Source organism: Arachis ipaensis, chromosome B10 (genome assembly GCF_059453495.1).
Source record: "Arachis ipaensis isolate K30076 ecotype BB chromosome B10, ASM5945349v1, whole genome shotgun sequence".
In the NCBI taxonomy this organism is placed as follows: Eukaryota; Viridiplantae; Streptophyta; class Magnoliopsida; order Fabales; family Fabaceae; genus Arachis; species Arachis ipaensis.
In genome coordinates this window covers 23961663-23988936 of record NC_142435.1, presented here as the reverse complement: position 1 = coordinate 23988936, position 27274 = coordinate 23961663, and the positions used below count along the sequence as shown (strand labels likewise).

The following is a 27274-nucleotide window of genomic DNA, read 5'->3' as shown; positions in this document are numbered from 1 at the left end:
TTTTTTTTTTAAATAAAATCATAAAAATCAAAAAAATAATTTGATGTTTCTTGCTTGAGTCTAGTGTCAAGTCATAAGTTTGGTGTCAATTGCATGTTTATCTCTTTCTTGCATTTTTTTCGAAAACTCATGCATGATGTTCTTCATGATCTTCAAGTTGTTCTTGATGAATCCTCTTGTTTGATCTTTAATTTTTATTATTTTGTGTCTTTTCTTGTTTTTCATATGCATTCTTGAATTCTTAGTGTCTAAATATTAAAAAAAAAAATTCTAAGTTTGGTATCTTGCATGTTTTCTTTTATTGAAAATTTTTCAAAAATACATACTTGATGTTCATCATGATCTTCAAAGTGTTCTTGGTGTTCATCTTTGCATTCAAAGTGTTCTTGCATGTTTCCCTTGTTTTGATCCATAATTTTCATATCTGGAGTCTTTTTGTTGTTTTTCTCTTTCTTCATTAAAAATTCAAAAATAAAAAATATCTTTCCCTTATTTCACTCATAATTTTCGAAAATTTGATTTGATTTAATCAAAAAATTTTTAAAATCTAGTTGTTTCTTATGAGTCAAATCAAATTTTCAATTTAAAAATTCTATCTTTTTCAAATCTTTTTCAAAAATCAAATCTTTTTCATATTTTCAAAAATTTCAAATTGATTTTCAAAAAATCTTTTTCTTATTTTGTTTCATAATTTCAAAATCTTTACTAACAATTAATGTGATTGATTAAAAAATTTTTAAGTTTGTTACTTGCCTAGTAAGAAAGGTACAATCTTTAAACTCTAGAATCATATCTTTTTTCTTTCTTGTTAGTCAAGTAATCAACTTTAATTTTCAAAATCAAATCTTTTTAAATCTCTTTTTCAAATCTTTTTCAAAATAAATTTCAATCACATCTTTTTCAAAATTAATTTCAAAATCTTTTCTAACTTCTTATCTTTTCAAAATTTGATTTTCAAATCTTTTTTAATTAACTACTTAACTTTTCGTTTGATTCTTATCTTTTTCAAAACTACCTAACTAACTCTCTCTTTCTAATTTTCGAAAATCCCTTTCCTCTTTTTCAAAATTCCTTTTTAATTAACTAATTGTTTTAAACTTTAATTTAATTTAATTTCATTTTTCTTTTAATTTTCAAATTATAACTTTGATTTTAAATTAAAAACAAAAATATTTTTATTTTATTTTATTTAATTTTCGAATTCTCTCCCCCTCATCTCTTTCTAATTATTTTATTTATTTACTGACACTTCTCTTCATCTAAAAATTCGAACCCTTTCTTCCTCCTGGTGTTCGAATTTCTCTTCTTCTATTCTTTTCTTCTTCTACTCACATAAAGGAATCTCTATAATGTGACATAGAGGATTCCATATTTTCTTTTCTGTTTTTTTTTTCATATGAGCAGGAACAAGGATAAGAACATTCTTGTTGAAGCTGATCCTGAACCTGAAAGGATTCTGAAGAGGAAGCTAAGGGAAGCTAAAGCACAACTCTCTAGAGAAAATCTGACTGAAATTTTTGAAAAAGAAGGAGACATGGCCAAAAATAATAACAATGCAAGGAAGATGCTTGGTGACTTTACTGCACCAAATTCCAATTTATATGGAAGAAACATCTCAATCCCTGCCATTGGAGCAAACAATTTTGAGTTTAAACCTCAATTAGTTTCTCTGATGCAACAGAATTGCAAGTTTCATGGACTTCCATCAGAAGATCCTTTTCAGTTCTTAACTGAATTCTTGTAAATCTGTGATACTATTAAGACCAATGGGGTTGATTCCGAGGTCTACAGGCTTATGCTTTTCCCGTTTGCTATAAGAGACAGAGCTAGAATATGGTTGGACTCTCAACCTAAGGATAGCCTGAACTCTTGGGATAAGCTGGTCACGGCTTTCTTAGCCAAGTTCTTTCCTCCTCAAAAGCTTAGTAAGCTTAGAGTGGATGTTCAAACCTTCAAACAGAAAGAAGGTGAATCCCTCTATGAAGCTTGGGAGAGATACAAAGAACTGACCAAAAAGTGTCCTTCTGACATGCTTTCAGAATGGACCATCCTGGATATATTCTATGATGGTCTGTCTGAGCTATCAAAGATGTCACTGGACCATTCTGCAGGTGGATCCATTCACCTAAAGAAAACACCTGCAGAAGCTCAAGAACTCATTGACATGGTTGCAAATAACCAGTTCATGTACACTTCTGAAAGGAATCCTGTGAGTAATGGGATGCCTATGAGGAAGGGAGTTCTTGAAATTGATACTCTGAATGCCATATTGGCTCAGAATAAAATATTGACTCAGCAAGTCAATATGATCTCTCAAAGTCTGAATGGATTGAAAGAATCATCTAACAGTACTAAAGAGGCATCTTCTGAAGAAGACGCTTATGATCCTGAGAACCCTACAATAGCAGAGGTGAATTACATGGGTGAACCCTATGGAAACACCTATAATCCCTCATGGAGAAATCATCCAAATTTCTCATGGAAGGTGACGTCGGGATTTTTGCCGGTAAAGAATTTTATAAAAATAGTTGCGTTGTAGATATAGTTTCTAAACCAACAGAAATCCCTTCGTACAAATGTTTTGGTTGTCACAAGTAACAAACCCCTAAATAAATTGATAACCGAAGTATTCAAACCTCGGGTCATCTTCTCAAGGAGCTGCAGGGAAGTATGTTCTTATTATTGGCTATGGGGATTGTAAATTGGGGTTTTGAGAATGAGGAGTGAATAGTTTAATTAGCGAATAAAGTAAATGAAGAACAAGCAATTTAAATGGCAAGTAAAATAAATAAATAACTGTAAATAAACTTTTGGCAAGGTATGAGAAACTAGAGGTCCTATCCTGGCTATCCTTATCAATGACGATGAAAATTGAATCTTAATTCCGCTTTGTTAACCTTTACTAAGATAAAGGCAGGTCAAGGGATTAATTGGATTGATCTTCGAATCCTATTTTATTTTCTAAGAAAAGATTGGGATTCTTGAAGCTCAATTCAATTAACAAAGATAACAATTATCAAGCATGTTTGAGTTTGATAACTCCTGAGTTACTGATTTCTTAACCAAAACCAAAAGGAGAAAAGTAAATCTACTGGAATAAGAATGTCTTCAGATTGGGAATAATTGTAACTAATAAATAAAAGAAAGCAATATTAACTGAAATACCTCAAATAACATTAATCCAAAATAATAATCTGTAACATGAAAGAATTCCTAAATTAAATTACAAAAGTAAATAATCAACTAAAGTAGTGAATAAAAGTGAAAGAGAAGCTTGAAGTAAAGGAACATTAAACCTGGGATCGAGAGTTACTCCCGAATTAAGAGAAATCCTAAATCTTAATCCTAAGAGAGAGGAGAGAACCTCTCTCCAAACTAAATCTAACTCATGAAAACTAAACTAAAGTCGTCTCTCCCTGAATGGATGCATTTCCTCACTTCATAACCTCTGGTCTATGTCTTCTGGACTTGGATTTGGGCCAAAAAGGGCTTCAGAAATTGCTTGGAGCATTTTCTGCAATTTCTGGTGCGTGGCCTCTGTCACGCGTCCGCGTGGGTCACGCGGTCGCGTCATTCGGAGCTTTTCTTGTCACGCAGTCGCGTCAGTCATGCGGCCGCGTCGCTGTTGATTCGCGCTTGGCATGCATCCGCGTCGCCCATGCGATCGCGTGGATGCCAGTTTCTTTAGAACCCTCCGTTTTGTGCTTTCCTTCCATTTTTGTATGTTTCCTTTCCATCCTTTAAGTCATTCCTGCCTTAGAAGATCTGAAACTACTCAACACACTAGTCACGGCATCGAATGGAATTAAAGGTAATTAAAATAATTAGTTTTAAAGCATAGGAAACATGTTTTTCACATGCATCACACAATGAGGAAGGGAAAGTAAAACTATGCAATTAATATGAATAAGTGGGTGAAGGATTGAATAAATCACTCAAACTAAGCACAAAATATATCATAAAATATGGGTTTATCAACCTCCCTACACTTAAACAATAGCATGTCCTCATGCTAAATCTAAGGTGAAAAGTAAGGTTAAAGTGATGGAATGTCATGTAATGCAATCTAATCTAAATGCAACTACCTAAATGAATGATGCATCATGCAATTCTAATTTTTATTCACATGTATATAAAGCTTGCATGTAGTTAAATTAATTCACATTCTCAAGGAGTCATGTATATATATAGCCAAACCTTAGATAGTGATAAAGTGCCTTTACAATTGAAATGGGAGAGAAAAGCATTTTATAAACTTTGCAAGACAATTAATAATTTAAACAGAGATAAATGTTAATGAGCTATTGAACCCTCACTGAATTTTGTGTTTACTCTCTAATCACTCAGTGTTTATTGGGTTAATCACTCTATTCTTCTTTTTTATTCTTACTTTCTATAACTTTGTTCTTCATCTAACCAATCAACAATCATAGAATATAGTCATACCAAAAATTATGAGGTCTTTAAGTAAGGTTGTAATGGGGCCAAGGTAAAGGTAAGGGTATATGTATAAGGCTAAGTGAGCTAATAAGTGAATCCTTAATTAGACTAAGATCTCACCTAACATACATACTTTCTAAATCAAAGCTTCTTTACCTATTTTCCATATTTTCTCACTTTTGATGTTACATGCTCATATCTCAATGTTTATTTTTATCCCATGTGCATTGCTTTATTTCACAATTGGGGAATTCTTTTTGTGTCCCCTTTATTCAAATACTGAAAAATAAAATCTTCTTTTTTTTTTTATTGCACATGGTAATTTAATTATTTTGATTTCACATGAGCATGCTTCCCAAAAATTCTTATTTTGAATTATTTTAATTCTTTTCTACCCTTTTATTTTTATCATCCATGTTCCCAATAGGTTTTCCCACATTTAAACTATACATAATTTTCTATCTTAAGCTAACCAAGGATTCAACTTGGGATTTTATTTTGTTTTTCTGCTTAAGGCTAGTAATGTGGCTAATAGAATAAAAGGGGATTTAAAGGCTCAAGGTGGCTAACAAGGGTGATGTAAAGGGTAGGCTATTTTGGGATAAGTGAGCTAAAATCAAATAATGGCCTCAATCACTCTCTTGGTATGTATTTCTAATCTATAATCGGATATATAGATTAAAACAAAGTAAAGAATACCAGAATATAAAAGAAGGGCAGAACACACAGGAATAAAAATTATGGTTTGAATGTAACCATACAATTAAGCTCAAAACTCACAGGCTATGTGTTCTCTAGCTCAAAAATCATTTATCAATTATGTATGTCATGCAGGTTTAGTTAAAAATTCCCATTATTCTCAATGTAAAACTTAAGGTGGCTTTAAAGTTCTAGTGTTTCTCCTTGATGAAATGTTGTTAACTAACTAACATGTAATGCTATATGTACAAAGTGTGTGGATTGTTTTGATTCTGTTAAAGTCTCTAGTTTACTTCCTTTTTCTTTTCAATCTATTCCAAGTTATCTTATGCTAAAAAAGGGTAAACTATACTAATCAATCCACAATTTCTATAACTAATAAGTTAGAATTGCAACTAAACTAAGTGGCTAAAATATGAACTAAAAATACAAAATGCAGAAATAGAGTATAAATACATAAAAATAGCAATGTATAAGTGATGAGCGGATAATTTATACGCTTTTTGGCATTATTTTTAGTATGTTTTTAGTAGAATCTAGTTACTTTTAGGGATGTTTTCATTAGTTTTTATGTTAAATTCACATTTCTGGACTTTACTATGAGTTTGTGTGTTTTTCTGTGATTTCAGGTATTTTCTGGCTGAAATTGAGGGACTTGAGCAAAAATCAGATTCAGAGGTTGAAGAAGGACTGCTGATGCTGTTGGATTCTGACCTCCCTACACTCAAAATGGATTTTCTGGAGCTACAGAACTCAAAATGGCGCGATTCTAATTGCGTTGGAAAGTAGACATCCAGGGCTTTCCAGCAATGTATAATAATCAATACTTTGCCTAAGTTTAGATGACGCAAACTGGCGTTCAATGCCAGCTCTCTGCCCAATTCTGGCGTCCAGCGCCAGAAACAAGTTGCAAAGTAGAGTTCAACGCCCAAAATGGCACAAAAGCTGGCGTTCAACTCCAAGAATGACCTCTCCACATGTAGACTTCAAGCTCAGCCCAAGAACACACCAAGTGGGCCCCGGAAGTGGATTTATGCATCAATTACTTACTCCTGTAAACCCTAGTGACTAGTTTATTATAAATAGAACTTTTTATCATTGTATTCATAGTCTTGGTTACTCCGGTTCCCCTCTGGGGCCGAGACCAATGAACTCCATTATCACTTATGTATTTTCAACGGTAGAGTTTCTACACTCCATAGATTAAGGTGTGGAGCTCTGCTGTTCCTCAAAGATTAATGCAAAGTACTACTGTTTTCTATTCAATTCATCTTATTTCGCTTCTAAGATATTCATTCGCACTTCAACCTGAATGTGATGAACGTGACAATCATCATCATTCCCTATGAACGCGTGCCTGACAACCACTTCCGTTCTACATTAGATTGAATGAATATCTCTTAGATCTCTTAATCAGAATCTTCGTGGTATAAGCTAGATTGATGGCGGCATTCATGAGAGTCCGGAAAGTCTAAACCTTGTCCGTGGTATTCCGAGTAGAACTCAGATTGGAGCTTTAGACTAAGAATGCTAGAGTCCTGGAATTCATATTAAAAATTTTGGAATCCTTATTTTTGTTTTTCAAATAATTTTCGAAAAAATTCATGCATTCATAGTGTTCTTCATGATCTTCAAGTTGTTCTTGGTAAGTCTTCTTGTTTGATCTTTGCATTTGCATATTTTGTGTCTTTTCTTGTTTTTCATATGCATTCCTGAATTCTTTATGTCTAAGCATTAAAGAATTCTAAGTTTGGTGTCTTGCATGTTTTCTTTGCATTAAAAATTTTTCAAAAATGTGCTCTTGATGTTCATCATGATCTTCATAGTGATCTTGGTGTTCATCTTGACATTCATAGCATTCTTGCATGCATTCATTGGTTTGATCCATAACTTTCATGCATTGCATCATTTTTCTTGTTTTTCTCTCTCATCATAAAAATTCAAAAATAAAAAAAAAATATCTTTCCCTTTTTCTCTCTTAAAATTTCGAAAATTAGATTTGACTTTTTCAAAAATTTTTAAAATCTAGTTGTTTTTATGAGTCAAATCAAATTTTCAATTTAAAAATCTTATCTTTTTCAAAATCTTTTTCAAAAATCAAATATTTTTCATTTTTCTTATTTATTTTTGAAATTATAAAAATATTTTTCAAAAATCTTTTTCTTAATTTTATCTCATAATTTTCGAAAATAACATCATCAATTAATGTTTTGATTCAAAAATTTCAAGTTTGTTACTTGCTTGTTAAGAAAGATTCAAACTTTGAGTTCTAGAATCATATCTTGTGATTTCTTGTGAATCAAGTCATTAATTGTGATTTTAAAAATCAAATCTTTTTCAAAACTAATTTCAATCATATCTTTTCAAAAATATCTTCTTATCTTATCTTTTTCAAAAATTTGATTTTCAAAATATCTTTTCTAACTTCCTAACTTCTTATCTTTTCAAAATTGATTTTCAAATTTGTTTCAACTAACTAACTTTTTGTTTATTTCCTACCTTTTTCAAAACTACCTAACTAACTCTCTCTCTCTCTCTAATTTTCGAAAAAATCTTCCCTCTTTTTCAAAATTTCTTTTTAATTAGACTAATTATTTTATTTTTTATTTTGAATTTTCGAAAAACTACTAACCTTTTTCAAAAACTATTTTCGAAAATCACTAACTCTTTTTCAAAAATTATTTTCGAAAATTCTCTCCTCCTCTCATCCCCTTCTATTTATTTATTCATCTACTAACACTTCTCTTCATCTCACATTTCTGCTCCTATCATCACCTTTGTGTTTGGATTCTTCATTCTTTTTCACCCCTATTCCTTTTTTTCTTCTATTAACAATAAGGAACCTCTTTACTGTGACATAGAAGATTCCTCTTCTTTTCTTTTTCTCTTCTCTTTCTTATGACCAGGGACAAAGAAAAAGGCATTCTTGTTGAAGCTGATCCAGAACCTGAAAGGACTCTGAAGAGAAAACTAAGAGAAGCTAAATTACAATAATCCAAAGACAACCTTATTGAAAATTTTGAACAAGTAAAGGAGATGGCAGCCGAACCCAACAACAATAATGCAAGGAGAATGCTTGGTGACTTTACTGCACCTAATTCCAATTTACATGGAAGAAGCATCTCCATTCCTACCATTGGAGCAAACAATTTTGAGCTGAAACCTCAGCTAGTTTCTCTGATGCAGCAGAACTGCAAGTTTCATGGACTTTCATCTGAAGATCCTTTTCAGTTCTTAACTGAATTCTTGCAGATCTGTGATACTGTTAAGACTAATGGAGTAGATCCTGAAGTCTACAGGCTCATGCTTTTCCCTTTTGCTGTAAGAGACAGAGCTAGAATATGGTTGGACTCTCAACCCAAAGACAGCCTGAACTCTTGGGATAAGCTGGTCACGGCTTTCTTAGCCAAGTTCTTTCCTCCTCAAAAGCTGAGCAAGCTGAGAGCTGATGTTCAAACCTTCAGACAGAAAGAAGGTGAATCCCTCTATGAAGCTTGGGAAAGATACAAGCAGCTGACCAAAAAGTGTCCTTCTGATATGCTTTCAGAATGGACCATCCTAGATATATTCTATGATGGTTTATCTGAGCTATCAAAGATGTCATTGGATACTTCTGCAGGTGGATCCATTCACCTAAAGAAAATGCCTGCAGAAGCTCAAGAACTCATTGACATGGTTGCTAATAACCAGTTTATGTACACTTCTGAGAGGAATCCTGTGAGTAATGGGACGCCTATGAAGAAGGAAGTTCTTGAAATTGATACTCTGAATGCCATATTGGCTCAGAATAAAATATTGACTCAACAAGTCAATATGATTTCTCAGAGTCTGAATGGAATGCAAGCTGCATCCAGCAGTACTCAAGAGGCATCTTCTGAGGAAGAAGCTTATGATCCTGAGAACCCTGCAATAGAAGAGTTAAAATACATGGGTGAACCATATGGAAACACCTACAATCCATCATGGAGAAATCACCCAAATCTCTCATGGAAGGATCAAAAGCCTCAACAAGGCTTTAATAATAGTGGAAGAAATAGGTTTAGCAATAGCAAGTCTTTTCCATCATCCACTCAGTAACAGACAGAGAATTCTGAGCAGAATCCATCTAGCTTAGCAAATTTAGTCTCTGATCTATCTAAGGCCACTGTGAGTTTCATGAATGAAACAAGGTCTTCCATTAGAAATTTGGAAGTACAAGTGGGCCAGCTGAGTAAAAGGATCACTGAAATCCCTCCTAGTACTCTCCCAAGCAATACAGAAGAGAATCCAAAAGGAGAGTGCAAGGCCATTGAATTAATTACCATGGCCGAACCCACAAGAGAGGAGAAGGACGTGAATCCCAAGGAAGAAGACCTCCTGGGACGTCCAGTGATCAATAAGGAGCTTCCCTCTGAGGAACCAAAGGACTCTGAGGCTCATCTAGAGACCATAGAGATTCCATTGAACCTCCTTATGCCATTCATGAGCTCTGATGAGTATTCCTCTTCTGAAGAAAATGAGGATGTTACTGAAGAGCAAGCTGCCAAGTTCCTTGGTGCAATCATGAAGCTAAATGCCAAATTATTTGGTATTGAGACTTGGGAAGATGAACCTCCCTTGTTCACCAATGAACTAAGTGATCTGGATCAACTGACATTGCCTCAGAAGAAACAGGATCCTGGAAAGTTCATAATACCTTGTACCATAGGCACCATGATCTTTAAGGCTCTGTGTGACCTTGGTTCAGGGATAAACCTCATGTCCCTCTCTGTAATAGAGAAACTGGGAATCTATGGGGTGCAAGTTGCTAAAATCTCATTAGAGATGGCAGACAATTCAAGAAAACAGGCTTATGAACAAGTAGAGGACGTCTTAGTAAAGGTTGAAGGCCTTTACATCCCTGCTAATTTCATAGTCCTGGATACTGGAAAGGAAGAGGATGAATCCATCATCCTAGGAAGACCTTTCCTAGCCACAGCAAGAGCTGTGATTGATGTGGACAGAGGAGAATTGATCCTTCAATTAAATAAGGACAACCTTGTGTTTACAACTCAAGGATCTCTCTCTGCATCCATGGAGAGGAAGCAGAAAAAGCTTCTCTCAAAGCAGAGTCAACCAAAGCCCCCACAGTCAAACTCTAAGTTTGGTGTTGGAAGGCCACAACCAAACTCTAAGTTTGGTGTCAAACCCCCATATCCAAACTCTAAGTTTGGTGTTGGGAGGTCTCAACAAAGCTCTGCACATCTGTGAGGCTCCATGAGAGCCCACTGCCAAGCTATTGATATTAAAGAAGCGCTTGTTGGGAGGTAACCCAATGTTTATTTATCTAATTTTATTTTTGTTTTTCATGTTTTCTTAGGTTCATGATCATGTGGAGTCACAAAATAAACGAAAAATTTAGAAACAGAATCAAAAACAGCGGAAGAAAAATCACACCCTGGAGGAAGCACCTGCCTGGCGTTCAACGCCAGAACAGAGCATGGTTCTGGCGCTGAACGCCCAAAATGGGCAGTATCTGGGTGCTGAACGCCCAAAATGGGCATCATCTGGGCGCTGAACGCCAGAATTGCACCCTGGAGAGGAGCTGGCGCTGAACGCCCAGAACAAGCATGGTTCTGGCGTTCAACGCCAGAAATGGGCAACAAATGGGCGTTGAACGCCTAAAATGGGCACCAACCTGGCGCTGAACGCCCAGAGTTGTGTGCAAGGGCATTTTACATGCCTAATTTGGTGCAAGGTTGTAAATCCTTGAACACCTCAGGATTTGTGGACCCCACAGGATCATCTCAGGATCTGTGGACCCCACAGGATCCCCACCTACCTCCACTCACTCTCTTCTCTCTTCTCAATCATCCTCTATTCCCAATAAACACTCTTCCCCAAAACCCTTCACCTATCACCTCCATCTCTCTTCCCTATTAACCCTTCACCACTCACATCCACCCACTCTTCCCCATAAACCTACCCAATAAACTCCACTTACCTTCAAAATTCAAATCAATTTCCCACCCAAACCCACCCATATGGCCGAACCTTAACCCCCCTCCCTTCCCTATATAAGGCCTTCCATTCTTCCTCATTTTCACACAACACAACCCTCTCTTCTCTTCTTGGCCGAAACACACCTCCCCCCTCTTCTCCATATTTTATTCTTCTTCTTCATCTAATTCTTTCTTTTCTTGCTCGAGGGCGAGCAATATTCTAAGTTTGGTGTGGTAAAAGCATAAGCTTTTTGTTTTTCCATTACCATTGATGGCACCTAAGACCGGAGAATCCTCTAGAAAAGGAAAAGGGAAGACAAAAGCTTCCACCTCCGAGTCATGGGAGATGGAAAGATTCATCTCCAAAACTCATCAAGACCACTTCTATGATGTTATGGCCAAGAAGAAGGTGATCCCTAAGGTCCCTTTCAAACTCAAGAGAAATGAGTATCCGGAGATCCGACATGAAATCCAAAGAAGAGGTTGGGAAGTTCTAACAAACCCCATCCAACAAGTCGGCATCCTAATGGTTCTAGAGTTCTATGCCAATGCATGGATCACTAGGAACCATGATCAAAGTAAGAACCCGAATCCAAAGAATTATGTTACAATGGTTCGGGGGAAATACTTAGATTTTAGCCCGGAGAATGTGAGGTTGGCGTTTAACTTGCCTATGATGCAAGGAGATGAACGCCCCTACACTAGAAGGGTCAACTTTAATCAAAGGTTGGACCAAGTCCTCATGGACATATGTGTGGAAGGAGCTCAATGGAAGATTGACTCCAAAGGCAAGCCGGTTCAACTAAGAAGACTGGACCTCAAGCCTGTAGTTAGAGGATGGTTGGAGTTCATCCAACGCTCCATCATCCCCACTAGCAACCGATCTGAAGTTACTGTGGATCGGGCCATCATGATCCATAGCATCTTGATTGGAGAGGAAGTAGAAGTTCATGAAGTCATCTCCCTTGAACTCTACAAAATAGCCGAAAAGCCCTCCCCTGGGGCAAGGCTAGCTTTTCCTCATCTTATTTGCCATCTATGTTACTCAGCTGGAGCTTTCATAGAAGGAGACATTCACATTGATGAAGAGAAGCCCATCACTAAGAAAAAGATAGAGCAAGCAAGAGAGCCCATTCATGGAGCTCAAGAGGCGTATGAAACTCATGACCATGAGATCCCGGAGATGCCTCAAATGCATCTTCCTCCACAAAACTATTGGGAGCAAATCAACACTTCCCTAGGAGAATTAAGTTCCAACATGGGACAATTAAGGGTGGAACATCAAGAGCACGCCATCATCCTTCATGAAATTAGAGAAGATCAAAAAGCAATGAGGGAGGAGCAACAAAGACAAGGAAGAGACATAGAAGAGCTCAAGGACATCATTGGTTCCTCAAGAAGGAAACGCCACCATCACTAAGGTGGATTCATTCCTTGTTCTTATTTCTTCTGTTTTTTGTTTTCTATGCTAAGTGCTTATCTATGTTTGTGTCTTCATTACATGATCATTAGTAGTTAGTAACTCTGTCTTAAAGTTATGAATGTCCTATGAATCCATCAACTCTCTTAAATGAAAAATGTTTTAATTCAAAAGAACAAGAAGTACATGAGTTTCAAATTTATCCTTGAACTTAGTTTAATTATATTGATGTGGAGACAATGCTTCTTGTTTTCTGAATAAATGCTTGAACAGTGCATATGTCTTTTGAAGTTGTTGTTTAAGAATGTTAAATATGTTGGCTCTTGAAAGAATGATGACTAGGAGACATGTTATTTGATAATCTGAAAAATCATAAAAATGATTCTTGAAGCAAGAAAAAGCAGCAAAGAACAAAGCTTGTAGAAAAAAAAATATAGGTGAAAAAAATAGAAAGAAAAAGCAAGCAGAAAAAGCCAAAAGCTCTTAAAACCAAGAGGCAAGAGTAAAAAGCCAATAACCCTTAAAACCAAAAGGCAAGGGCAAATAAAAAGGATCCCAAGGCTTTGAGCATCAGTGGATAGGAGGGCCTAAAGGAATAAAATCCTGGTCTAAGCGGCTAAACCGAGCTGTCCCTAACCATGTGCTTGTGGCGTGTAGGTGTCAAGTGAAAACTTGAGACTGAGCGGTTAAAGTCAAGGTCCAAAGCAAAAAAAGAGTGTGCTTAAGAACCCTGGACACCTCTAATTAGGGACTTTAGCAAAGCTGAGTCACAATCTGAAAAGGTTCACCCAATTATGTGTCTGTGGCATTTATGTATCCGGTGGTAATACTGGAAAATAAAGTGCTTAGGGCCACGGCCAAGACTCATAAAATAGCTGTGTTTAAGAATCATCATACTAAACTAGGAGAATCAATAACACTATCTGAACTCTGAGTTCCTATAGATGCCAATCATTCTGAACCTCAATGGATAAAGTGAGATGCCAAAACTATTCAAGAGGCAAAAAGCTACAAGTCCCGCTCATCTGATTGGAGCTATGTTTCATTGATAGTTTGGAATTTATAGTATATTCTCTTCTTTTTATCCTACTTGATTTTCAGTTGCTTGGGGACAAGCAACAATTTAAGTTTGGTGTTGTGATGAGCGGATAATTTATACGCTTTTTGGCATTGTTTTTAGTATGTTTTTAGTAGAATCTAGTTACTTTTAGGGATGTTTTCATTAGTTTTTATGTTAAATTCACATTTCTGGACTTTACTATGAGTTTGTGTGTTTTTCTATGATTTCAGGTATTTTCTGGCTGAAATTGAGGGACTTGAGCAAAAATCAGATTCAGAGGTTGAAGAAGGACTGCTGATGCTGTTGGATTCTGACCTCCCTGCACTCAAAATAAATTTTCTGGAGCTACAGAACTCAAACTGGCGCGCTTCCAATTGCGTTGGAAAGTAGACATCCAGGGCTTTCCAGCAATGTATAATAGTCCATACTTTTCCGAAGTTTAGATGATGCAAACTGGCGTTCAACACCAGCTCTTTGCCCAATTCTGGCGTCCAGCGCCAGAAACAAGTTGCAAAGTGGAGTTCAACGCCCAAAATGGCACAAAAGCTGGCGTTCAACTCCAAGAATGACCTCTCCACGTGTAGACTTCAAGATCAGCCCAAGCACACACCAAGTGGGCCCCAAAAGTGGATTTATGCATCAATTACTTACTCCTGTAAACCCTAGTGACTAGTTTATTATAAATAGAACTTTTTATCATTGTATTCACAGTCTTGGTTACTCCGGTTCCCCTCTGGGGCCGAGACCAATGAACTCCATTATCACTTATGTATTTTCAATGGTAGAGTTTCTACACTCCATAGATTAAGGTGTGGAGCTCTGCTGTTCCTCAAAGATTAATGCAAAGTACTACTGTTTTCTATTCAATTCATCTTATTTTGCTTCTAAGATATTCATTCGCACTTCAACCTGAATGTGATGAACGTGACAATCATCATCATTCCCTATGAACGCGTGCCTGACAACCACTTCCGTTCTACATTAGATTGAATGAATATCTCTTAGATCTCTTAATCAGAATCTTCGTGGTATAAGCTAGATTGATGGCGGCATTCATGAGAGTCCGGAAAGTCTAAACCTTGTCTGTGGTATTCTGAGTAGGACTCTGGGATTGAATGACTGTGACGAACTTCAAACTCGCAAGTGCTGGGCGTAGTGACAGACGCAAAAGGATAGTAAATTCTATTCCAGTATGATCGAGAACCTCCAAGATGATTAGCCATACAGTGACAGCGCATCGGACCATTTTCACAGAGAGGAATAGGATGCAACCAACGATAAGGGTGATGCCTCCAGACGATTAGCCGTGCTGTGACAGAGCATTTGGACCATTTTCTCGAGAGGATTGAAAGTAGCCGTTGGCACCGGTGACATCCTTACACAAAGCCAGCCATAGAAAGGAGTAAGACTGATTGGATGAAGACAACAGGAAAGCAGAGGTTCAGAGGAATGAATGCATCTCCATACGCTTATCTGAAATTCTCACCAATGATTTACATAAGTATTTCTATCCTTATTTTAGTATTAATTTCGAAAACTCCATAACTATTTTATATCCGCCTGACTGAGATTTACAAGGTGACCAGAGCTTGCTTCATACCAACAATCTCCGTGGGATCGACCCTTACTCACGTAAGGTTTATTACTTGGACGACCCAGTGCACTTGCTGGTTAGTTATGCGAAGTTGTGAAGATATGTTTAGACCATGGTTCTGTGCATCCGTTTTTGGTGCCACGCCAGGGAATCAATTTCGAACAATAATTCACAACCTGAGTAACAATTTCGCATACCAATAAGTACTGCAAAATAGAAATAAAAAGAAAAATACAGAAAAATAGCAAAATAAATAAAAAGAGTATGTAGTGGTTCACCAAAAAAAGAATGCCAGAGATGGCGACCTCCCCACACTTAAAATGTAGCATCGTCCCTGATGCTCAGTCAAGCAGTGTGTGAAGGGGTGTCATCATTGGAAGGACGGGTAGCTGGGGTCTCTGAGGTGGTGATCTGAGGGTCTGACTGCTGTGGAGGAGGTGCTGACTGAAGAGGGATCTCAGGATCTACAGCCTGAATCTGAGGCGGAGCCTCTTGATGGTGTGCTGCCTGCTGGGTGCCTGCCTGCTCTGCCTCGCTCTGTGGATGGGTCTCTGCCTCGGGATCATCCGCCTCCTCGTCAGATGCCTCGGATGGTGTGTCAGGCTCGGAGGAGATGTCGCCAGATCGTATCATCAGCTTTAGGTGCTCATAGCGTCGCTTGTTGCGACGCTCTATCTGGTCAAGCCGTCGAAACAGGCGGTGCACTAGATGATAGATGGGCTCTGGGGCAAGTGGAGGTGCAGTGGTGGTGGCAGGTGTAGCTGTAGAGGAAGAGGGGCCGGCAGATGGTGTGGCAGTGTCACCAGGAGCAGTGAGGAATGGAGGTCTGTAGCCCAAGGCCAGAAAGTTCCTACTGTGCGGGATAATCTTCTTGCATTCTGCAGCAGGTGGCCTCTCATCAGCATCCTCCCATGGCACGTCAGCTCGACGGCCTAGCTGTGTGATCAAATATGGAAAGGGAAGAGTGCCTCAGACGTGGACCTTGGCCATGTAGAACCGGATAAAGCGTAGCAGGTACAGGTCCTTACCCTCCATCACACACCATAGGAAGGTGATCATAGCGGCTGGTATCTCAGTCTCGTGAGTACTCGGCATAATGAAGTTGCTAAGTATCTGATGCCATAGCCGAGCCTCATCATTCAGGTAAATGCGCTTGATTTCCTTTGGCATGGTGGTGTTCTGACCCATAATCCAAGGAACGGTTGGGTCAAGGGCTATCCGGGCCTTTACTGCATCCCAATCAAATCGCATAAAGCGTATGTCTTCCTCAGCTTTCTGATAACCATCCAACTGATCAGTCTTAGGCAGAAGCTTCAAAACATCCTCAGTGGCCTCTTCAGTAACCAGAATTTGCTTCTCTCTGAGGTTCACTGCATCTAGGGAAGTCTTGAAGTAATTGCAGTAGAATTCTCTAACCCAAGATGCATTGACCTCAGTCAGAGGTCTCTCCAGGAAGAACCAGCCTCTTTGTTTGATCTGGTCAGAGGTGTATTGCTGGAGTTTTTCTGGGATCTTCAGAGTCCTCTCCAAGTATAGGTTCCTAGAGGTTGCAAACACCGGATACCTCAGCTCACAGTATCGGTTTGCAAACTTTACTGGATCAGTAGCAGGGATTAGCTGGTCGGCCTTCTCCTGCGGGGTAAAATTTTTCTCCCGCAAGGAGGCATCATGCATGAGATCTATGATAGACATAGAGGCTTCTCCTCTTTTTCGTTTGCCAGTTGTTGCCTTTGCTTTCCCTTTTCTGTGGGAGTCCGACATCCTGAAAAACAGAATTCAAGGATATAATAAAAACAGGAAAACAAGGAGGCAATTAACAAAAGAAGCACATAGTGGCAAAGGAGCAGGAGAGTAATGAATATGAGCTAAGTAAATGTGCATTAAGGATTGAATAGGAGTTAAAAGTTCGAAAAGAAGAATTTACAATCCAAAATGGAATAGAATTCATGTGAAATAGAAAAATAAACATCATGCCTTGGTTAGAATGTTAAGAGAAAGTGAAAGAAAATCAGAAAAGAAGTTTTTTGAAAGGTTAGGTTGGTTAGAATTGAAAAAGAGTTTAGGAAGTGAAAATTAGTGAGTTAGTAGAAGTGGGTTAAAGTAAGTGGCATAATGAAAATATTCCTAGTAACAAGTATTCAAAATTAGAAGCGATAAGTAACTCATATCCAAATAAGTAAAACAGTTTGATGATGACTCAAATAGATACAGAGAAAGCAGAAATTTGGAATCAAACATAAAAAATGTAGTGTAGGAACCAGGAAATCAAAAAGGATAAAAAAACTTGCCCGGGCATTCATGAATGGTTTGGTTAAAGCAGAGTAAAATAGATTTCAAAATGGCAAAACCAAAACATGAATGGAAACATTTTATAGAAATTTGGACAGTATTCCGGCTAAAATTGGATTGTCCCGGAAAATAAACAGCAGTCAAATAGTTCATATGAATCAAAATTAAAGCTGTACTTACATATAAGGAATATAAACATGAAAATTCAGAGTAAAGAGCAGCATGAAACAAGAAATTATATCATATGAAGAAAACTAACAGCACATCATCAGTAGAATTGCGAAAATAAAGAAACAAGAAACAAGAACAGTGCAATTAAACAGACCTAAATCCACTAACCACATCCTAGGCTACCTAACATCCTAAAATCCCTACAACATGCATATCTAACTAGCGTAAAGATGAACAATAACAGAAAATAGGAACCAACGATGAAAGGATAAAATGTTGGCGTTCGGCAGAACCTGGTAGGCGAACTAGGGAGAATGGGCAGAAAGGTGGCTGGGAATGGTGGTGACGGCGTCTGGCGAGGCGGAGAAAGGCGGCCCGGTGACGGTGATGCTGTTTGGAGGGGCAAGGAGGGAAAGTAGGGGTAATAGGGGTAGGGGGAAAGAGGGGAAGGGGTGGGTGGCGGATGGGGGGCGTGGCTGGGATGGACCGGCGGCGGTGGGTGGTGGTCGTGGAAGGGGGCAGTGGTGTTGGAGGGAGGGAGGAGAAGGAAGAAGAAGAAAGAAGGGGGAAGGAGGAAGGGGGTGGGTGGCGGCGGGATCTGGGTGGTCGGCGGTGGTCGGCGGTGGCGTGGTGGTGGCTGGGTGGTGATGGTTGGATTGGAGGAGAAGAGAGGGAGAAGAAAGGTTTGGGGGGGCGCGACTGGTAGGGTTCGCGTGGCTGGGGGGTTATAAATTTGAATCCACGCGGCCGCGTGGGGGACGCGGTCGCGTGGCTGGAGCGAAAAAATGGTGTGACGCGATCGCATAAATGACGCGATTGCGTGGAGGGCAAAAAGAGTGGCTGGATCGAAAAAGGGTGTGACGCGATCGCGTGGATGACGCGATCGTGTGGAGGGCAAATAGAGTGAATGACGCGATCGCCTGGGGCATGCGATCGCGTCACTGGAATTTGTGCTAAACGCACAAATCCATCATCGTTTCAGCGCAACTCTCTGTCTCTTTTTGGGGTGTGATGCAATCCATGCGACGCGATCGCGTCGCTCATGCGATCGCGTGGGATTGGTATTGTGCAAGTGACGCGATCGCATGAGTGACGCGATCGCGTGGGTCAATTGTGCGAAACGCACAATGGCCGCACGATTCCAGCCTAACTTTCTGGACGTTGGATCTTTACGCCGATCTCCAGGTCACGCGGCCGCGTGGATGACGCGGTCGCGTGGGTAATGTTTTACGCCATTTGACGCGATCGCATGGATGATGCAGTCGCGTGGAGCACCTTCTTCTCTTCTTTTTTTTATGCAGTATACAGAATGCAATGATTAATATGAATGCGATGCAAAATTCCAGGTTCAATATTATAAAATAAAATAACACTTGAAAATAAACAAAACGAAATAAAAATTGAAAAATGAACGATCATACCATGGTGGGTTGTCTCCCACCTAGCACTTTTAGTTAAAGTCCTTAAGTTGGACATTGGATGAGCTTCTTGTTATGGCGGCTTATGCTTAAATTCATCCAGAAATCTCCACCAATGCTTGGAATGCCAATAGCCTCCGGGGTCCCAAACTAGGCACGTGAAGCTTCTAAGCAGCTTCAAACAGATTCTCAGACTCCCGGGGTGACGAATGTTAGCATAGATTCTAGGATCCCAAATTTTGCTTTTAAATCTGCCTCCGTTTTGATCTATACTTTTCCATCTGGGTGGTTTTGAGATTAGATTCTCACCAGGATAGCTAAACGTTTTTCGAGATCCATCCGGTTGATCATGATGCCAATCCGTGCACTTCAAGTTGAAACGTGGAACGTTGTTGAACCTTGTGCACCAGCTCTGAGTACGAGCCATTTCCCTTTTACTCTTAAAGCCACAGAGATCTCTAAGCTGGCCATCTGTTTCAAGCAAACCATATTCAAGTGGAAAAATACAGTTAAAAGTTAAGGATTGTACCCACTTGAAGCTTGTATTGGGTGGTAATGGCCTTGGGGTAGGTGGTTCTAGTGGTTCTGTGAGTTCTACTCCCTTGTGCTCTTCTGTGAAATTCTCCACTTCTTTGCAAGATTCTTCAAATGTTTCCATGTCTTGATCAAAGCCATCTATGTCCTCCTCATCACTTGTGTCATAGACTGGAGGTTGAGAGAAATCTACCTCCGTATCATCTTCGTATTCGCTTGGGGAAGATTCTTCGATCTCAGAGAATTCACTTGCAGATGCAAGTTCATTATCATCATCAAGGAAACTTGCTTTTTGGATTATTCTGTCTAGTTCTTCAGGAAATACCTGCCTTGGGGATTGCGCACAATCCTCCTTAGCATCAATTGTAACATCCTTGACAGAATTTTCCACAACTCTGGCTTCCCATGGAAGTTCAGCATCTCCTAAGTTTTCAACAAACTCTTCTTCTTCAATAATGACAGCTTCTTCTACTTGTTCCAGTACGAAGCCATGCTCTGTCTTGTCCACTGGAGTTTCTAGTGTTTCCTTCATGCTACGCTCTTCATTAGACTGTCCACATGGTGTCGTGGGAGGTCCTTGAATGTTCAAACGTCTGGCAAGTAATTGACTTATTGCTTGCTCCAGTTGACGAATGGTTGTTTGAAGTTGATCTGCTGTTTCCTTGAGGCGAATCTCTGATTCTCGGGGTGATAGATTTGGACGTGGTACATGGGGAAGTGGTGGTGTTTGGGAGTGATTGGATTGGAACTGGGGTAAATGGGGATCATGTGGTGGTGAATGGTGAAAAGAAGCTTGTGAGCGTGGTGGTTCGAAGTTATGTTGAGAGGATGGCCTATAAGCACGTAGTGGGGCTTGTTGGTAGTTACAAGGTTGTCCACCATGTCTATTTGCTTGGTATGCATTGTAGAATGGTCTTTGTCCATGATATCTTGGAGGGTGTTGTTGCCTAAAGGGTTGATCAGATCCTCTTGGCTCCATCCATCTTTGATTGCTCTGACCTTGATGCATATTCCTATTATAACTTTCATTCCTTTCAATAACATTAGAACCAAACTCAAAGCGAAAGGGGTGAGAATTCATAGTAGCTGATGAAAATAAAAGGGGAAAATAAAAACAGATAAACAAGTAAAAGAAGAATATTTACAATAACCAATAATAAGGCACACGATTGCAGCTCCTTGGCAACGGCGCCATTTTGACGTTGGGATTTTTGCCGGTAAAGAATTTTATAAAAATAGTTGCGTTGTAGATATAGTTTCTAAACCAATAGAAATCCCTTCGTACAAATGTTTTGGTTGTCACAAGTAACAAACCCCTAAATAAATTGATAACCAAAGTATTCAAACCTCGGGTCGTCTTCTCAAGGAGCTGCAGGGAAGTATGTTCTTATTATTGGCTATGGGGATTGTAAATTGGGGTTTTGAGAATGAGAAGTGAATAGTTTAATTAGCGAATAAAGTAAATGAAGAACAAGCAATTTAAATGGCAAGTAAAATAAATAAATAACTGTAAATAAACTTTTGGCAAGATATGAGAAACTAGAGGTCCTATCCTGGCTATCCTTATCAATGACGATGAGAATTGAATCTTAATTCCGCTTTGTTAACCTTTACTAAGATAAAGGAAGGTCAAGGGATTAATTGGATTGATCTTCGGATCCTATTTTATTTTCTAAGAAAAGATTGGGATTCTTGAAGCTCAATTCAATTAACAAAGATAACAATTATCAAGCATGTTTGAGTTTGATAACTCCTGAGTTACTGATTTCTTAACCAAAACCAAAAGAAGAAAAGTAAATCTACTGGAATAAGAATGTCTTCAGATTGGGAATAATTGTAACTAATAAATAAAAGAAAGCAATATTAACTGAAATACCTCAAATAACATTAATCCAAAATAATAATCTGTAACATGGAAGAATTCATAAATTAAATTGCAAAAGTAAATAATCAACTAAAGTAGTGAATAAAAGTGAAAGAGAAGCTTGAAGTAAAGGAACATTAAACCTGGGATCGAGAGTTACTCCCGAATTAAGAGAAATCCTAAATCCTAATCCTAAGAGAGAGGAGAGAACTTCTCTCCAAACTAAATCTAACTCATGAAAACTAAACTAAAGTCGTCTCTCCCTGAATGGATGCATTCCCTCACTTCATAACCTCTGGTCTATGCCTTCTGGACTTGGATTTGGGCCAAAAAGGGCTTCAGAAATCGCTGGGAGCGTTTTCTGCAATTTCTGGTGCGTGGCCTCTGTCACGCGTCCGCGTGGGTCACGTGGTCGCGTCATTCTGAGCTTTTCTTGTCACGCGGTCGCGTCAGTCATGCGGCCGCGTCACTGTTGATTCGCGCTTGGCATGCGTCCGCGTCGCCCATGCGATCGCGTGGATGCCAGTTTCTTTAGAACCCTCCGTTTTGTGCTTTCCTTCCATTTTTGTATGTTTCCTTTCCATCCTTTAAGTCATTCCTGCCTTAGAAGATCTGAAACTACTCAACACGCTAGTCACGGCATCTAATGGAATTAAAGGTAATTAAAATAATTAGTTTTAAAGCATAGGAACACATGTTTTTCACATACATCACACAATGAGGAAGGGAAAGTAAAACTATGCAATTAATATGAATAAGTGGGTGAAGGATTGAATAAATCACTCAAACTAAGCACAAAATATATCATAAAATATGGGTTTATCAGAAGGATCAACAAAAGCCTCAACAAGGCTTTAATAATGGTGGACGAAACAGGTTTAGCAATAGCAAACCTTTTCCATCATCCACTCAGCAACAGACAGAGAATTCTGAGCAGAATCCATCTAGCTTAGCAAATATAGTCTCTGATCTATCTAAGGCCACTTTAAGTTTCATGAATGAAACAAGGTCCTCCATTATAAGTTTGGAGGCACAAGTGGGCCAGCTAAGTAAAAGAGTAACTGAAACTCCTCCTAGTACTCTCCCGAGCAATACAGAAGAAAATTCCAAGAGAGAGTGCAAAGCCATTGATTTGACCATCATGGCCGAACCTATAAGGGAGGGGGAGAACGTGAATCCTAGTGAGGAAGACCTCCTGGGACGTTTAGTGACCAATAAGGAGTTTCCCTTTGAGGAACCAAAAGGAATATGAGGCTCATCTAGAGACCATAGAGATTCTATTAAACCTCCTTCTGCCCTTCATGAGCTCTAATGAGTATTCTTCTCCTGAAGAGAATGAAGATGTCACTGAAGAGCAAGTTGCTAAGTACCTTGGTGCAATCATGAAGCTGAATGCCAAATTATTTGGCAATGAGACTTGGAAAGATGAACGTCCCTTGCTCACCAATAAACTAAATGCATTGGATAGGCAGAATTTACCTCAAAAGAAACAGGATCCTGGTAAATTCTTAATTCCCTGTAACATAGGCACCATGACCTTTGAGAAGGTTTTGTGTGACCTGGGATCAATGCCACTCTCTGTAATGGAGAAACTTGGGATCTTTGAGGTGCAAGCTGCCAAAATCTCATTAGAGATGGCAGACAACTCAAGAAAACAGGCTTATGGACTAGTAGAGGACGTGCTAGTAAAGGTTAAAGGCCTTTACATCCCTGCTGATTTCATAATCCTAGACACTGGGAAGGATGAGGATGAATCCATCATCCTTGGATGACCCTTCCTAGCCACAGCAAGAGCTGTGATTGATGTGGACAGAGGAGAGTTGGTCCTCCAACTGAATGAGGACAACCTTGTGTTTAAAACTCAAGGATCTCCTTCTGTAACCATGGACAGGAAGTATGAAAAGCTTCTCTCACTGCAGAGTCAACCAAAGCCCCCACAGTCAAACTCTAAGTTTGGTGTTGGGAGGCCACAACCAAACTCTAAGTTTGGTGTTGAACCCCCACATTCAAACTCTAAGTTTGGTATTGGGAGGTCCCAACAATGCTCTGAACATCCGTGAGGCTCCATGAGAGCTCACTGTCAAGCTATTGACATTAAAGAAGCGCTTGTTGGGAGGCAACCCAATGTTATTTAATTATGTCTATTTTATTTTTATTGTTATTTTCGTGTTTTATTAGGTTGATGATCATGTGGAGTCACAAAAACTGCTGAAAAATCAAAAACAGAATGAAAAACAGCATTAAAAACAGCACACCCTGGAGGAGGAGCATTCTGCCGTTTAAACGCCAGAAACAAGCATCTGTCTGGCGTTTAACGCCAGAAACAAGCATCTACCTAGCGTTAAACGCCAGAAACAGGCTACATTTGGGCGTTTAACGCCAGAAACAGGTAGCAGTCTGGCGTTAAACGCCAGGATTGCACAGCAAGGGCGTTTTACACGCCTAATTGGAGCAGGGATGTTAAGTCCTTGGCCCCACTGGATCTGTGGACCTCATAGGATCCCCACAGGATCTATGGACTCCACAGGATCCCCACCACCTTCTTCTCTCCTTTTCACACCTTCTTCATATCTCTCTTCTCCAAATACTCTTCACCAATCACCTCAATCACTCTTCCCCATCACCTCTTCACCATTCACATCCATCCATTCTTTCCCATAAACCCCACCTACCTACAAAATTCAAAATCTTTTCCCTCCCAAACCCAACCCTAATGCCCAAACCCTAATCCCTCCCCCACTCCTATATAAACCCCTCATTCCTTCTTCATTTTCACACAACACAACCCTCTCTTCTCCCCCTTGGCCGAATACACCTTCTCCCTCCATCTCCTCCTCCTTTTTCTTCTTCTCCTTCTTTCTTTCTTCTTTTGCTCGGGGACGAGCAAACATTTTAAGTTTGGTGTGGTAAAAAGCATTGCTTTTTATTTTTCCATAACCATCAATGGCACATAAGGCCAGAGAATCCTCAAGAAAGAGGAAAGGGAAGGCAATTGCTTCCACCTCTGAGTCATAGGAGATGGAGAGATTCATCTCAAAGGTCTATCAAGACCACTTCTATGAAGTTGTGGCCAAGAAGAAAGTGATCCCTGAGGTTCCTTTCAAGCTCAAAAAGAATGAGTATCCAGAGATCTGACTTGAGATCTAAAGAAGAGGTTGGGAAGTTCTCACCAATCCCATTCAACAAGTCGGGATCTTAATGGTTCAAGAGTTCTATGCAAATGCATGGATCACTAGGAACCATGATCAAAGTGTGAACCCGAATCCAAAGCATTGGCTTACCATGGTTTGGGGGAAATACTTAGATTTCAGTTCGGAAAATGTAAGGCTAGCGTTCAACTTGCCAATGATGGAAGAAAACGCACGCCCCTACACTAGAAGTGTCAACTTTGATCAAAGGTTGGACCAAGTCCTCATGGACATATGTGTGGAAGGAGCTCAATGGAAAATTGACTCAAGAGGCAAGTCGGTTCAATTGAGAAGACTGGACCTTAAGCCTGTAGCTAGAGGATGGTTGGAGTTTATTCAACGCTCAATCATTCCTACTAGCAACCGGTCTGAAGTTACTATAGGCCGGGCCATCATGATCCATAGTATCATGATTGGGGAGGAAGTAGAGGTTCATGAGATTATACCTCAAGAGCTCTACAAGGTGGCTGACAAGTCATCCACTCTGGCAAGGTTAGCCTTTCCTCACCTTATTTGCCACCTATGCAACTCGGCTGGGATTGACATAAAGGGAGACATCCTTATTGAAGAGGATAAGCCCATCACTAAGAAAAGGATGGAGCAAACAAGAGATCATGGACCTCAACAAGAGCATGAGAAAATTCTTTACCATAAAATCCCTGAGATGCCTCAGGGGATGCACTTTCCTCCACAGAATTATTGGGAGCAAATCAACACCTCCCTAGGAGAATTAAGTTCCAACATGGGACAACTAAGGATGGAGCACCAAGAGCACTCCATCATCCTCCATGAGATTAGAGAAGACCAAAGAGCTATGAGGGAGGAGCAACAAAGACAAGGAAGAGACATAGAGGAGCTCAAGAGCACCATTGGTTCTTCAAGAAGAGGAAGACGCCACCCTCACTAAGGTGGACCCGTTCCTTAATCTCCTTGTTCTTATTTTTCTGTTTTTCATTTACTATGCTTTATGTTTATGTTTGTGTCTTATTACATGATCATTAGTGTTTAAGTGTCTATGCCTTAAAGTTATGAATGTCCTATGAATCCATCACCTCTCTTAAAATGAAAACTGTTCTAAAAACAAAAGAACAAGAAGTACATGGTTTCGAATTCATCCTTGAAACTAGTTTAATTATTTTGATGTGGTGACAATACTTTTTATTTTCTGAATGAATGCTTGAACAGTGCATATGTCTTTTGAAATTGTTGTTTATGAATGTTAAATATGTTGGCTCTTGAAAGAATGATGAAAAAGGAGACATGTTATTTGATGATCTGAAAAATCATAAAAATGATTCTTGAAGCAAGAAAAAGCAGTGAATACAAAAGCTTGCAGAAAAAAAAGAGAAAAGAAAAATGGCGAAAAAAAAAAGAAAAAGAAAAAGCAAGCAGAAAAAGCCAAAAGCTCTTAAAACCAAAAGGCAAGAGCAAAAAGCCAATAGCCCTTAAAACCAAAAGGCAAGGGTAATAAAAAGGATCCAAGGCTTTGAGCATCAGTGGATAGGAGGGCCTAAAGGAATAAAATCCTGGCCTAAGCGGCTAAACCAAGCTGTCCCTAACCATGTGCTTGTGGCGTGAAGGTGTCAAGTGAAAACTTGAGACTGAGCGGTTAAAGTCGAGGTCCAAAGCAAAAAGAAGAGTGTGCTTAAGAACCCTGGACACTTCTAATTGGGGACTTTAGCAAAGCTGAGTCACAATCTGAAAAGGTTCACCCAGTTATGTGTCTGTGGCATTTATGTATCCGGTGGTAATACTGGAAAACAAAATGCTTAGGGCCACGGCCAAGACTCATAAAGTAGCTGTGTTCAAGAATCAACATACTGAACTAGGAGAATCAATAACACTATCTGAATTCTGAGTTCCTATAGATGCCAATCATTCTGAACTTCAATGGATAAAGTGAGATGCCAAAACTATTCAAGAGGCAAAAAGCTATTAGTCCCGCTCATCTGATTGGAGCTAAGTTTCATTGATATTTTGGAATTTATAGTATATTTTCTTATTTTTATCCTATTTGATTTTCAGTTGCTTGGGGACAAGCAACAATTTAAGATTGGTGTTGTGATGAGCGGATAATTTATACGCTTTTTGGCATTGTTTTTACATAGTTTTCAGTATGATTTAGTTAGTTTTTAGTATATTTTTATTAGTTTTTAAATAAAAATCACATTTCTGGACTTTACTATGAGTTTGTGTGTTTTTCTGTGATTTCAGGTATTTTCTGGCTGAAATTGAGGGACCTGAGCAAAAGTCAGATTCAGAGGCTGAAGAAGGACTGCAGATGTTGTTGGATTCTGACCTCCCTGCGTTCAAAGTGGATTTTCTGGAGCAATAGAACTCCAAATGGCGCTCTCTTAATTGCGTTGGAAAGTAGATATCCAGGGCTTTCCAGCAATATATAATAGTCCATACTTTGCCCGAGTTTAGACGATGCAAACTGGCGTTCAACGCCAGCTTCCTACCCTATTCTGGAGTTAAACGCCAGAAACAGGTTGCAAAGTGGAGTTAAATGCCAGAAACAGGTTACAAACTGGCGTTCAACTCCAAGAGAAGTCTTTACACGTGTAAATCTCAATGCTCAGCCCAAGCACACACCAAGTGGGCCCCGGAAGTAGATTTCTGCATCATTTACTCATT

At 39.2% G+C, this 27274-nt stretch overlaps 2 non-coding genes across 2 annotated transcripts; both read right to left on the bottom strand.

The window, feature by feature from the left end:
* Nucleotides 1-1927: 1927 nt before the first annotated feature.
* LOC148579428 (small nucleolar RNA R71) lies at nt 1928-2035 on the bottom strand. The gene has a single exon (XR_015899474.1). It is a non-coding gene; the product is annotated as a small nucleolar RNA R71 (small nucleolar RNA).
* A 6539-nt stretch (nt 2036-8574) lies between these two features.
* On the bottom strand, nt 8575-8682 carry LOC148579427 (small nucleolar RNA R71). The gene has a single exon (XR_015896770.1). It is a non-coding gene; the product is annotated as a small nucleolar RNA R71 (small nucleolar RNA).
* Between the last annotated feature and the right edge of the window lie 18592 nt (nt 8683-27274).